This window comes from Hemicordylus capensis, chromosome 5 (assembly GCF_027244095.1).
Source record: "Hemicordylus capensis ecotype Gifberg chromosome 5, rHemCap1.1.pri, whole genome shotgun sequence".
Lineage (NCBI taxonomy): Eukaryota > Metazoa > Chordata > Lepidosauria > Squamata > Cordylidae > Hemicordylus > Hemicordylus capensis.
Window position 1 is genome coordinate 239,315,593 of NC_069661.1, and position 12,494 is coordinate 239,328,086.

Sequence of the window (12,494 nt, forward strand, 5' to 3'; positions counted from 1 at the left end):
TATGCCACACAGAAAACGGGCAAGGCCAGAACAGAGGGCATTGAGAGAAGCCTTGTTCTAATAACTACTTTCCAGGTCCCAAATAACACCATTTCCCCTTTTAGGTCTAAAAGCTGGATGTGCTGCATTCAACCAGAGTGATTATTTTGCCACCTGGCTTACTGGGGCATCACAGCTTGTGCAGGCATGATGTAAGAGCTGTTACAGAGATGGCTGCCATGAGTACATCCCCACATGCCCTCAGCAGCATCACACACAGGCCGGCCCCCCCAATGGTACTCCATGCTTCATGATGTAGTTAATGAGTGCACATTGACTTTAGAACTGCAGATCTAACATCTTCCAAGTCTCCTCATCACTACCTAGCCTCAGGTTGCTTTGTTCCTCTGTGACATCAGAGCAGCTAAGCCAATGGTAATCAAACGGGTCATCATGACAACCCTTTGTGACATAAAAGCAGTTCAGGCAGTAAACAAACAAACAAACAAACAAACACACACACACACACACACACATTCCAGAGGAAGAGTTGTAGGAAATGTGCTTCTTTTAAATAAATAAATAACACAGATATAACAGAATTCATAGCCGGTTCCACATGGTCTAGACTGTAGCTCAGTGACTGAGTAATGGCACTTAAAAAAGGTTCGGGGGCTACTTCATAGCAAACCTGCTGAAATAAGAGCCTCCCCATTTCTTACAACTTTTAAAAAGGCAGTCAAGACAAATCTGCTCACCGAGGCTTTTAATTCAATACTGTTTTAATAGTTTGTTTGCTTTTAATAGTGTTAACATTGTTTTAAATTTTTAATTATTGTAATGTTTTAACCTATTAATTGTTATCAGTTGTTTATCTGGTCTGTGACCGTAATAAACTAAGCTAACTTTTAACCTTTTTCTTTGTTAGTTGTATTGTTTTGTTGTAAACCGCCCAGAGACTTGCATTTTGGGTGGTATACAAATATGTTAAACAAACAAACCATCTGGTAAGTTTCTTCCCCAAGCCTGCTTCCGTGGTCTTTAAGTTGTATGGATCTTATTAATGGTATCTGGGTTCAATATATGAGCATGTCTGCCATCCTGCAACAATCTTGCAAGGGGAGCTATTATGGGGCTTTACTGATAAAGGAACTTCATGCTCACCGGAATGTTAAGTGTCACTTGACTATGAGTGCAATGAACATTGAACACGATCGCTGGTGAGCATTCCCAATGGAGCAGACACCTTTAGGCTATTCAGAGTCCTGTTTCCAGTACTCAGCGGCCTGGGCAAAGCATATCTATCCAATGACCGGGTAACCTTCCTCACTCATCCTCTCCAATTTCACTCAAGCTGCAAAGGAGCCATAGCATTAAGGTTGCATTCCCTGATCGCAGATCAGGCTATTGTATAGGCTATGGCAAGCACAGAAATGATTACTACATGAAACTTGAAGATCTCTGCCTTCATTCTGATTCTTTAAAAAAACAAGAACAAGTTATTTAAGGTTTCTAGCCCTTAAGGCTGTAAAGATAGACTTGAAGATGTTTAAGTAACACTTGATGAATTTCAGAAGCCAGTGCCGGGAGGATTCAGCCGGACTGAGTGGGGATTCAGTGCTAAGCATAGTAGCTACCAAATTCACCTTCTCTTAGTCCAGAATATAAGATACTTTATATGAAACCAGTCAAAATTATGTAGGGGGCATACCCGGCTCTGTCCAAAGGGATCTAGAAACTCTTGTCCTTGGAGCTCAAGTTTCACTTACAGTTGAAAGGTAGTGGAAGGAGGTCAGGTTTCCGATGGCTACAATGCCCCCATCCCAAGGTAAACAACTCTGCTCAGTTAAACTAATTAGACATCCAAACCCAGTTTCATTTATATCCTGCTTTATTTGACTGTACCTGCATTCATTTTAAAAGTGAACCTGGGCACAGGCCCTCTGAATGCCAGATACAGATAGACAGTGTACTGATGCACCTGTGTTCAACATAATGGCACACAGATCTGTACCTGTGTACACAGGTTGTACAACTGTGATGTGTGAATAGTGCTAGCATCTACTGCAACCAGGGGCATAGCTAGGGGAGGGGGGCCGTGTTCACTCCCCTCTCCTGTGGCCCCTCGGAGTGAGGGAGATAATTAAGAAAATGGGGAGGGGTGGATCTGGGGGGCCCTCAGGAGCTTGGGGCCCGGGTTCTTTGAACCCTTTCGCCCAATTATAGCTACAAACCTGACTGCAACTGATGGGTGACTACAACTTAAGGTGCTTCAGGACTGGTACTTTTGCTACAACAAACTAGCAAAATTACCCTTCTGGAACAATTTTACTCCATCACCTTGAGGCAGAAGTCCTAGGCAGTGAAAAGGGAAAATAAAGCATATAAATCACTCCTACAAGGAAAGGTAATGCACACTTTGTGGATCACTTTCTCTGCCTCCCTTTTAAGACCGAAGGTTTCAATCCAAAACATGACTTTAAAACAGGCAGCGTGGTGTAGTGGTTAGAGTGCTGGACTAGGACCGGGGAGACCCGAGTTCAATTCCCCATTCAGCCATAATACTAGCTGGGTGACTCTGGGCCAGTCACTTCTCCCTCAGCCTAGCCTACTTCACAGGGTTGTTGTGAAAGAGAAACTTAAGTATGTAGTACACTGCTCTGGGCTCCTTGGAGGAAGAGCGGGATAGAAATGTAATTAATAATAATAATAATAATAATAATAATAATAATAATAATACGCCAACATTCTGTTGCGTCTGCTAGTGGGACTGGATTAAAGTGCCCATCATGGGAAAATATGCAAAATGCAACCTGCTCTATCAAGGCTGAAATCCTAAATTAGTTTCCATTAAAACCAGTGAGGCTGCAAATCACCAGGTTTAAGATTGGGGTATGAGGTCAGCATTTCACCAATACAAGCAAGACAGAGGACGAGCATCTGGTTAATTCCAAAATTCCACCCAGATATTCCTTGAGCAGAAACTGGAGTGACAGTACCATAGACCAATGAAGCATAAAGATAGAAACATTTCATCATCAGAACAATCTTTAATTAGCTGATCCTTTCTTGAGCACAGGACAATGTCTCCTAGCAACCACAGAGAACTGCCAGCTTTTGCAAAACAGTCTTTCATTAACCATCTCATGGGTGGCAGGCAGCGAGAGCAACAACAGCGAAAAGGAAGACTAGAAGCTGGCTGCTTCCTCCAAGCTGTTCCATCCTCCTGCCTGTCCAAATTCTGGGCTAATTCACACAGGCTGCCAAGAAATCTGGATTTAAAAGGAGGATGAATCCTGGGTTTCATAGCAACATAGGAAGCTGCCATCTACTGAGTCAGACCATTGGTCCATTTGACTCAGTATTGTCTCCAATGACGGGCAGCAACTGTTCAGGACTTCAGACAGAAATTTTTTTCAGGCCTACCTGGAGATGCCAGGGACCTTCCTGATGGATCTGGGACCTTCTGCATGCTAAGCAGATGCTTTATCACTGAGCTACAACCCCACTATTTCAAGACACAAGGGCTGGAGGAGTGCAAATACAAGACAGAGTTTTAATCAGATACCTTGTTTTGGATGAAATTTCTCCCAGATCAAATGGACTAGAAATCTCAGAGGCTTTGGATGTCTTTTTGTTTTGTTTTGTTACCAGGCTTGCAACAAATAACTTGGCTCTCTTTCTTCAGTCAACAAGACCTGTTTGCCCTGTGGCTACCATAGCACTATTCACATATAATGTTCAATACATGTACAGTCTGTGTACAGTGAATGCACATATAGTTATTCACATGTTATGCTCAATGGATGTACAATAGTACCTTTCCCATCTATAATCTGCATTTGAGAGGGCCTGTACCTAGGTTCACTTTTAAACATATGTATGAATACATCATAGAGAGCAATATTTATATTTTCTCATGTAGGGATAAGAGAACTTCCATCTTGTACAGTCAGTTCTTTTTTCTCCAAGAATCCATGTAGTTGATGCATGTGTTTCAAATTGACAAAGCAACACTTTGGATCTCTTTAGTGAAGGCACGGATTCTCAAATTTGGGTCCCCATTTGTTGGACTACAACTCCCATCATTCCCATGCAAAAGCTATTGTGCCTGGGGGTTGTGATCCAACAACATCTGGGGACTCAAGTTAGAGAACTCCGGAGTTAAGGCATAACTTATCTGTGTTAAGTGATCTGGAGTATGTACTCTTGCTTAAGAACTGCCTTGCTGGATCAGAGTAAGCCTACACCTAATGCAAAATTCTTTGCACGAATCGCAGGTCTATGTGATACACAGAAAATTGGCCAGTGGTCCATGGTCTGCCTCCTTCTCTTCCCTCCTCCTCTCTCATTGCACTGCAGTCGGTTGTGTTGCTTTGTCTGTTTGGTTCTTCTACATAGTAACAAGAAGACAAAGCTTTTTGTTTCTAGCTGGTGATAAAGTAACCACAGGAACCAGTGGGCTGTTTTCAGGGGGGCAGGCATATTTGTAACTACACAGAGTTACATACACAGAGAAGCTTTCAAGCTAATTGTTCCATTTTATTGACCAATGTATGCTAACCAATAGAAACTAGAACTCCTGAACAGCCTTTTGCTAAGCATCCAAATACTATTTGTGAATGCTGTAACTGAATGGAGAGCAAAGTCCCATTGCACCAGGTTCTTTATAGGCATCTGAATACAAATCCAAAGGGGAAGGAGACTGGTAAATCACCATTCCAAAGGTTGCATTCGTTATCACTAGCAGAGAAGGGAAGACAACCCAAGTCCACCAGGACCCACAAATTCAGACCTACGCCACAGGGGTGTAGCTATCATTGAGCAAATGGGTTCAAAGAACCCAGCCCCCCCCCAGCTCCTGAGGGCTCCCCAGTTCCACCCCTCCCTATTTCCTTCCTTATCTCCCTCACTCTGAGGGGCCACAGGGGAGAGGGGTAAACACTGGCCCCCTCTCCCCTGGCTATGCCCCTGCCTAGCCCAATGGTCAAGTACAAGATGAAGAATCAGGGGCGGAGCCACCATTGAGCGACAGGGTTCAAAGAACCCGGACTGCCAATGAAAAGGTCTGCTGGAGCCCCGCGTGACATCACATGCAAAGGGGGCGTGGCCTGATCACCAGAGGGCTCACCCTATTCCTCCCGAGCTCATTTCCAGCCAGTTTATTTTCCCTCCTCCCCCTTGCTGGAAGGAGTGCAATGGAAATAAACACTGCCAGCCAACCAGCACTGGCTGGAAATGAGCTCGGAAAAGCTCACACAGGCTCTATGGAGCCCGGGCCATGCCCCTTTCGACATCATGTGCCCATGGGTGTGGCTGGGAAGTCACATGCATGGGGCGTCACTGTGAAAACACTGTGTATATAGGGGAGCACCTATAGCTTGGTGATAATGCTTTGCATGCAGAAGGACCCAGGTTCAATCCCTCCAGGTAGGGCTAGGAAAGACCCCTGTCTCAACCCCTAGAGAGCTGCAGCCAGTCAGTGCGGACAATAATGAGCCCAACATATGGAGTTCATGGTCTGGCTCAGTATACGGCAACTTCATATGGTCAGGATATTCCATACAGGAGCTAAACAGAGTTTAGTGATACAATCCTATTTTGTATTTACCATGCAGGTACACTTAATAATAATTAAGGTCCCCAATGTGCACCCTTCAAACCAGTCCAAGCAGCCAGGACAGGGGATGGGGCCATACAGCTCAGCAGCAGAGCATCTGCTTTGCATGGAGAAGGTCCCAGGTTCAGTCCTCAACATCTCCAGGGATGGCAGGGAGAGACTCCTGCCTGAAACTTGGAGAACTGCTGCCAGTCAGTGTAGACAGTCCTGAGCGAGATGGACCAGTGGCCTGACTCGGTATAAGGCAGCTTCCCACATTCCTATGCAACTTTTCAACCACAGTCCAGATTAAAAATTGCTCTCTGGGAATGGGAGTTTCCTTGTGAGACTTAATGAGGAGAGGCCTGCAAGAGGCATGGTCCATACCTGCCTTGCGTGCTGTTCTCTCACGCCACTGTGGAGTGCGATGGCCCATTTCCGGATGCTGCTGACATTGCTGCCTGTCCTCTTCAGCATGGGGAAGCTGGGTCTATTTGTTTCACTCCAGACTCTCCGTCCACTGCATGGCCTTGCCCCTTCCAGCTCAGCGTCTTATGCTGCTAATCTCCAATTAACAGCCTACTAACACAGAAGCAGTCGGGAGCGAGGGAAACTGTCCGCCCCCAGCTCTGTGGCCCTGTGACCAGGTACTCTTCCGATCTGGATTAATGTTTGAGGCGATTTGCCCTGGACGCCTTGCTGCAAATGCATATCTTTCTAACTCTCCTTGAGCTGCACTGGGTGACATTTTTTTTAAAAAAAATGCAATTCTTGCATAGCACCATAGGCCATAATTGCACAGCAAAGGATGCAGATCTTCTTTGGACTCAGTGGCCCCCTCTGTGACTGCCTCTAGAAACATCGCAAAACGGCTGTAACAAGAGATGCAAAAGGAGCAGCAAAAGCTCACAAAATGTACGGGGAGAAAGGAATGCCTTCCATACATGGCAAGATGAATAAATCTTTTCTGCTTAAGAAAAGGAAATATGATAGGGGAACATAAAATGAAGAACTCGGAAATAAAAAATAAGGAACATGTATCTGCTGTTTCAGGCAACACCAGCACAACCACTGAAATGAATATGTAATAAGTTTAAAAGCATCACTCTTCAGACAGCACTAGCCCTTGGAATTCACTGCCACAATATCGGGTGACAGTGAAAACTAACACTAAAAAACAACAACAACCAACCTAAAGTACTTATTAGAAGAGAAGAGAACACATTTCTCTTTTCTCTTTTCATTATTAGTTTACATTTGTTTCAAACCTAGCTCTAGTGTAGCAGTCAACCATGTGAGCTGGTACCTTCAGTCTCAAGTGGTACAGTCCAGAAACAGGTTTGCCACCTCACTGAGAGTAGGCCTTGTTACATATTCTGCGACCTATTCTCAGTGAGGTGGTAAACCTGTGTCTAGGCCAGGGATTCTCAAACTTGGGTCCTCAGGTGTTATTGGACTTCAACTCCCATAATCCCCAGCCTCAGTGGTCTTTGGTTCGGGATTATGGGAGTTGAAGTTCAATAACACCTGAGGACCCAAGTTTGAGAATCACTGGTCTAGGCTATGCCATTTTTGACAGCAGGTATTAGCTCGCCTGATATACTGCTACATTAAAATCTATCTATCTATCTATCTATCTATCTATCTATCTATCTATCTATATCTCCAAATAGGAAACTAGATGTCAGGAAGAAGGATTCTAGTCCATCCTCCCCCCTGACAGGCTAATGTTCTATATGCAGGACGTTTTTTGTACAGAGGACCAGTCAATCATGTCAGCTCCTTCCTACAGTGATATAGGTGGACACAGCTGTGGTACAGCCCAGACACAGGTTTACTACTTCTGTGAGAACTAGGTCTTAGCTAATCCTTGTATATTTCTTGTTGTTGAGGGATGTTGGGCCTCTTCATTCAAGCTGGAAGTGACTGAAAGGTAATGTTCAGTTAGTGTCCTTTGCGGTTACATTTCTGAAACATTTGATAGGAGCACAGGAAGGTACTTTATACCGATTCAGACCATCTAGCTCGCTACTGTCCACATTGATGGGCAACAGCTCTCCAAGGTTTCAAACAAGATTCTTGCCCAGCCTTACCTGAAGATGTCAGGGACTGAATCTAGGACCTTCTCCATGCAGAGCAGGTGTTCTATCCCTGAGCTGCAGCCCTATCCCCAATATCCAGTTCTGTTTTGGGCCAGCATTTCACTCACTAATCATTTTTATAATAATGAACATTTCACCAGCTCTGTCCATAATACATGAGAAACATACTACGGGCATTGCTTGTCATTTTTCTGTGAAGGCAAAACAGTGTGTCTAAACAAACTGAATCCTACTCTCAGTTTCAAAAATATGTGTTGAAGGAAAATGAAAGGGCGTGGAATCTGGAGGCCTCAAAAAGCAATAGCAAAGAAGCATTCAAACCTAATAAGGGAATGTTGTTTTATAGAAAGATAATACATATTTTTGTTTTGCTTCGCAAACCCACTCTGAAAAACTGTTCCAGTATATATGACACTGCCTTATAATGAGTTGAACTATTGGTCCATTTAGCCCAGGAGTTCTCAACCTTGGGTCCCCAGATGCTGTTAGACTACAACTCCCATCATCCCCATCCGCAATGGCTTTGGATGGTGGGAGTTGTAGTCCAACAGGATCTTATTGTTGTGTATGCTCCTGTCAAGCCTCTAGGCGGCTTGTGTGGTGGGTTGTGCAAGTCATGCTTAAACTGGGTTTGGTAGTATTTTTTGTTTTGCATTTCCTGTGTCTGTTAGGGCCAAACAACAACAACAACAATTTATATACTGCTTTTGAACAAAAGTTTCCAAAGCAGTTTACATAGAGAAATAATAGATAAATAAATATGATGGCTCCCTGTCCCCAAAGGGCTCACATTCTAAAGAGAAACACAAGATAGACACCAGCAAGAGTCACAGGAAGTACTGTGCTGGGGGTGGATAGGGCCAGTTACTCTCCCCCTGCTAAATAAAGAGAATCACCACATTAAAAAAAGGTGCCTCTTTGCCCAGTTAGCAGAGATGTGATGGTAAATGCATCGTTGTCTAGTTTAAAATATCAAGTATGGGTAGCGTTCAGGTGTTTTAATCATTTACCTGAATGTAATTTTCCCACTGAAAATCCCTCCCCAAAGATGCCATTTGCTGAAATGTCACCCTCAGAGACCCATAGCTGCTTTGGGGGTGCAGGAAAGTCAGTGGGAAAATTGCTAGGAATAAAGAGTTAAACATCCCCTATGCCTGTTAAGGTAAAGTGTGTTGTCATCGGCTCCTGGCAACCACAGAGCCCTGTGATTGTCTTTGGTAGAATACAGGAGGGGTTTACCATTGCCTCCTCCTGCGCAGTATGAGATTATGCCTTTCAGCATCTTCCTATATTGCTGCTGCCGCACTCAGCAGCAGTGAATACTCCTACCCTTAATTACCCATTCTGCTCAAAACCTGGCACCCTCCCCACATACATTCCACCGCCCTCTCAGTGCCCCCAGTCTGGCCCTGGCTGTTAGTGATGGTTACCTGCTCAAATTCAAATAAGCATTTAATATCAAATGTGGGTAGCAATCATGGAAACTGAAAGTAAGAGGTTGGTTCTTGACAGCTCCACACTGCTCTCTGTGGGTCGCAAGAAGGAACCACAAAAATATCCATCAAGCATTTCCCATATTACAGGAGGACTACTCTGTTGTCTGGTGGACAGAATTCGCTTGATTTCTGTGTGAAAGCAAAGTATGTGCTTAGCTCCCTCCTAATGAAATCAACAGGTCTAAGATAGATCGGTCGATCTTTATTACAGTCTACGATCAGTCTTAAATGCACTACAAAGAACAGAACTCAGAACTCTACACACCATTACAGTTGATAAGAATAACAAAAGAAATGCACGAGTAACAAAGAGAAACATGTACAAGTAACAAACAAAACCCTGCTAGTCAAATCTAACAGCGAATGTTATTAATATCTTTAATATAATTGTAATATAAAATATAAAATTATAAAAGTTAGCTTTGTCTATATGTCTTAAAAATGTACTTAAAGGCTTACATGCTCACTTATTGTTGGTTAGCGGTTGATGTTTGCGGCAAGCAGCAGCACACCACTTGGCAATGTCATAAGAAATAATTGGGGTTTGATCGGAAAGGAGGAGCCAAGCATAAAAGTCTACTGATCTACCTGGCTATTTCCTTAAAAATGGTAACTTTAATTGATATTTTATGTCCCAGTAAAAAGAACAATGGATGAGTATGTGACTGACTGACTCAACCTCAAAATTTTCACATGCACATATTTGATTCAAATATGAAGTCTTCTGAAAACAGACTTCAAGAACAGCTGAGGGCACAGGACTAAGGCAAAAAGGCTTAACTGCACTTTTCTGCCTTTTTTCTAAGGCAGAAAGGCTTTAACTGTACTTAATTGTACTTTTCACCATGCAGCTTTTTGAATAAGTAAAAGATGGGGGCATAGCCCCTCTTATTGCAGGGGTTCTCAAATTTCTGTCTCTATATTTTGTTGGACTACAACTCCTATAATTCCCAGCCACAATAGCTAAGAATTCCTTTCTCAGTGAATCAACCACAGTTCAAAATGTTGAATGCAACCTTGTAAGTTACACAAAACCCTTCCTTGGGTACTGATGACACAATGAGAGTTTAGCACGCATCCTCTCCTAGCTGAAATCTGAAAATTAAAAGTGAAGAGCTTTGGCTGAACCATGCCTATATTTAACATGTAAGTGTCATAAATGATTTTTTTTTTGGTCAAAACTTTACCATTCAATGCATAGTCACAGGTTCTTCGAACACCATTGCTCTAGGCAGACCAAAATGCCACCACTCAGATAGGGACTGTTGGAAAGTAAGCTTCAGTATGCAATACAGATCATCAATTAGAACACAGATTGCAAAACCACCTATTTGATATCATCCAATTATTAACATTTAATAGGTGCAGTGCCTGTTTTTTCTCAATATGTGCACAGCCTGCTGATGTGCAATGGATTTGTATCAAATTTTGGAGCTGTATGCTACTCTGAATGGCAAAATACTGGACATAGACTAAACAAACTGGATCACATTTAAGCCTCATTAATTTCAATGGGAGAGTCAAAGATCTATTTAGACCTTCCCACAAAAATGAATAGGATTCAAAAGTGCTTCACTTTCACGGAATCGTACCCAGATGTCAATCTCATTTGGAAGTTTAACCACACAGTATACTTAAATGCCAAATTCTGAATATTTTGCTGTTTGGAACCAAAAATATGTTACATTTTGACATCTAAATGTGAAAGTGTATCTGCCTTGTAGGAAAAGGCATATTTTGAAATTCGTATTTTAAAGTCATTATTCCTGGAAGTGGAATATGCCACCAGTAGTGGCCAACTTCTGAGTTTTTCCTCACTACAATAAGAACATTTTGTGGTCTTAGCATTAAGTGATAAGATTTGCTTTCAGAGACATAACTACAATGTAACAGCGGGAGAGGGACAAATATCTTGGGGTCCCTGAGGAAGGGGGACGGCCCTGTTGGCTGGGGGGCAGCTTCCTCTCCCCCCATGCATCTCTGAAAAAGTGGCAGGAGTGGGTGGACAGGGGGCCCATCTGCTCTTCTTGTCCCAGGACAAAATTCTGTTCCAGGGCCTATTCCATCAGGAGTCAGATGGTCAAATCTGCAGTTCAATTCCCTGGAAAAGTGTTTGTTTTTGAGTGCTGATTTAATGTATCCGTAGAATTATAAACTGATGTAATGCAAGTTGTAAGTTATGTAATGTAAGTGGTAAGTTATGTTAATTGTCTTGTAATAGTGTCTTTTTCCTTTTCTGTTTTTGTATTCTGGACTTGAGTCAGAACAAATTTAATCTGAAAGCTGTCCCAGGAACCTCTCCAACCTTGCTACACCCCTGCCTGCCTTTCTCCATTAGATGCTGCAGGTATGTTTCTGTATTTAATGAACAGGATCTTTGTGCACTTATAGACCAGCCAAAATAAAGCATTTAAAGTTCTATGGATTTTGATTTCACTGAGGGAAGATTCTAAACTTGATCCTATGTGCGTTAATACATAATTCTAACTGAATTCAGTGGGACAAAACCTATCAATTTTCCCTGGGGCTGCTGTCTTAAGCACCCTCCCTGATCCCGCCTTCCCAAATTCTGTGGGCTAACCTTTGGCTGAATTGTGTCCTTGCTGTTTACCAATAATGTAGCTTTCCTCTAGTTACAATATGTCCCTGGTTATTGCTTCATTCCCTTGCTTCCTTCAGGAAGCTGCATGGTTGAAAACAGGAATGTGATTAATTTTAGGAGCTCTTCTGCTTCCTGAAGTTGCCTTTCTTCCACCTGAAACAATTAACGTCTTTTCAAATCCCTACCAATTTCCACAGCAACCAATCCCCGGTGCAATCCTGCTTTCTCCTCCCAGTCAGCAAACAGCCCTGGCGTCCTTCCAGAGTCCAGACAGAAGTGTGCTTTGAGAAGACTACTTGCAGATTCCAAACTTACCTCATCTTCAACTCTTCCTCACTCTCTTCCTCTTCATTAACAGCAGGGGAAGATTCTTCTACTACAGCTAGCAACCGTCAAAAATCAATCCATCTCCATATTTGGGGATTTGTGTTGGGCACAGGCTGGTATAACTCAATCTTCTCCCACAATGCATACTGGGAATTGTAGTTTCAGTGAAGAATCTTTCTTGCAACTTTTAAGGCAGACAGGCAACAATATGTCACCCCTGCTAACTTGGCAAAGAGGCTCCTTTTTAATGTGGTGATTCTCTTTATTTAGCAGGGGGAGAGTAACTGGCCCTCTCCACCCCCAGCACAGTACTTCCAGTGACTGTTGCTGGTGTCTATCTTATATTTCTTTTTAGATTGTGAGCCCTTTGAGGACAGGGATCCATCTTA

At 43.0% G+C, this 12,494-nt stretch overlaps 1 protein-coding gene across 16 annotated transcripts in view; it reads right to left on the minus strand.

Moving 5' to 3' along the window:
- MICAL3 (microtubule associated monooxygenase, calponin and LIM domain containing 3) overlaps positions 1-12,232 on the minus strand; it is a 291,510-nt gene extending 279,278 nt beyond the window's left edge. For all 16 annotated transcript variants that reach the window (XR_008307932.1, XM_053252877.1, XM_053252875.1 and 13 more), the window contains exon 1: positions 12,094-12,232. The gene's annotated coding sequence lies outside the window, so the exon portion shown is untranslated. The remainder of the gene's footprint in view (positions 1-12,093) is intronic.
- Between the last annotated feature and the right edge of the window lie 262 nt (positions 12,233-12,494).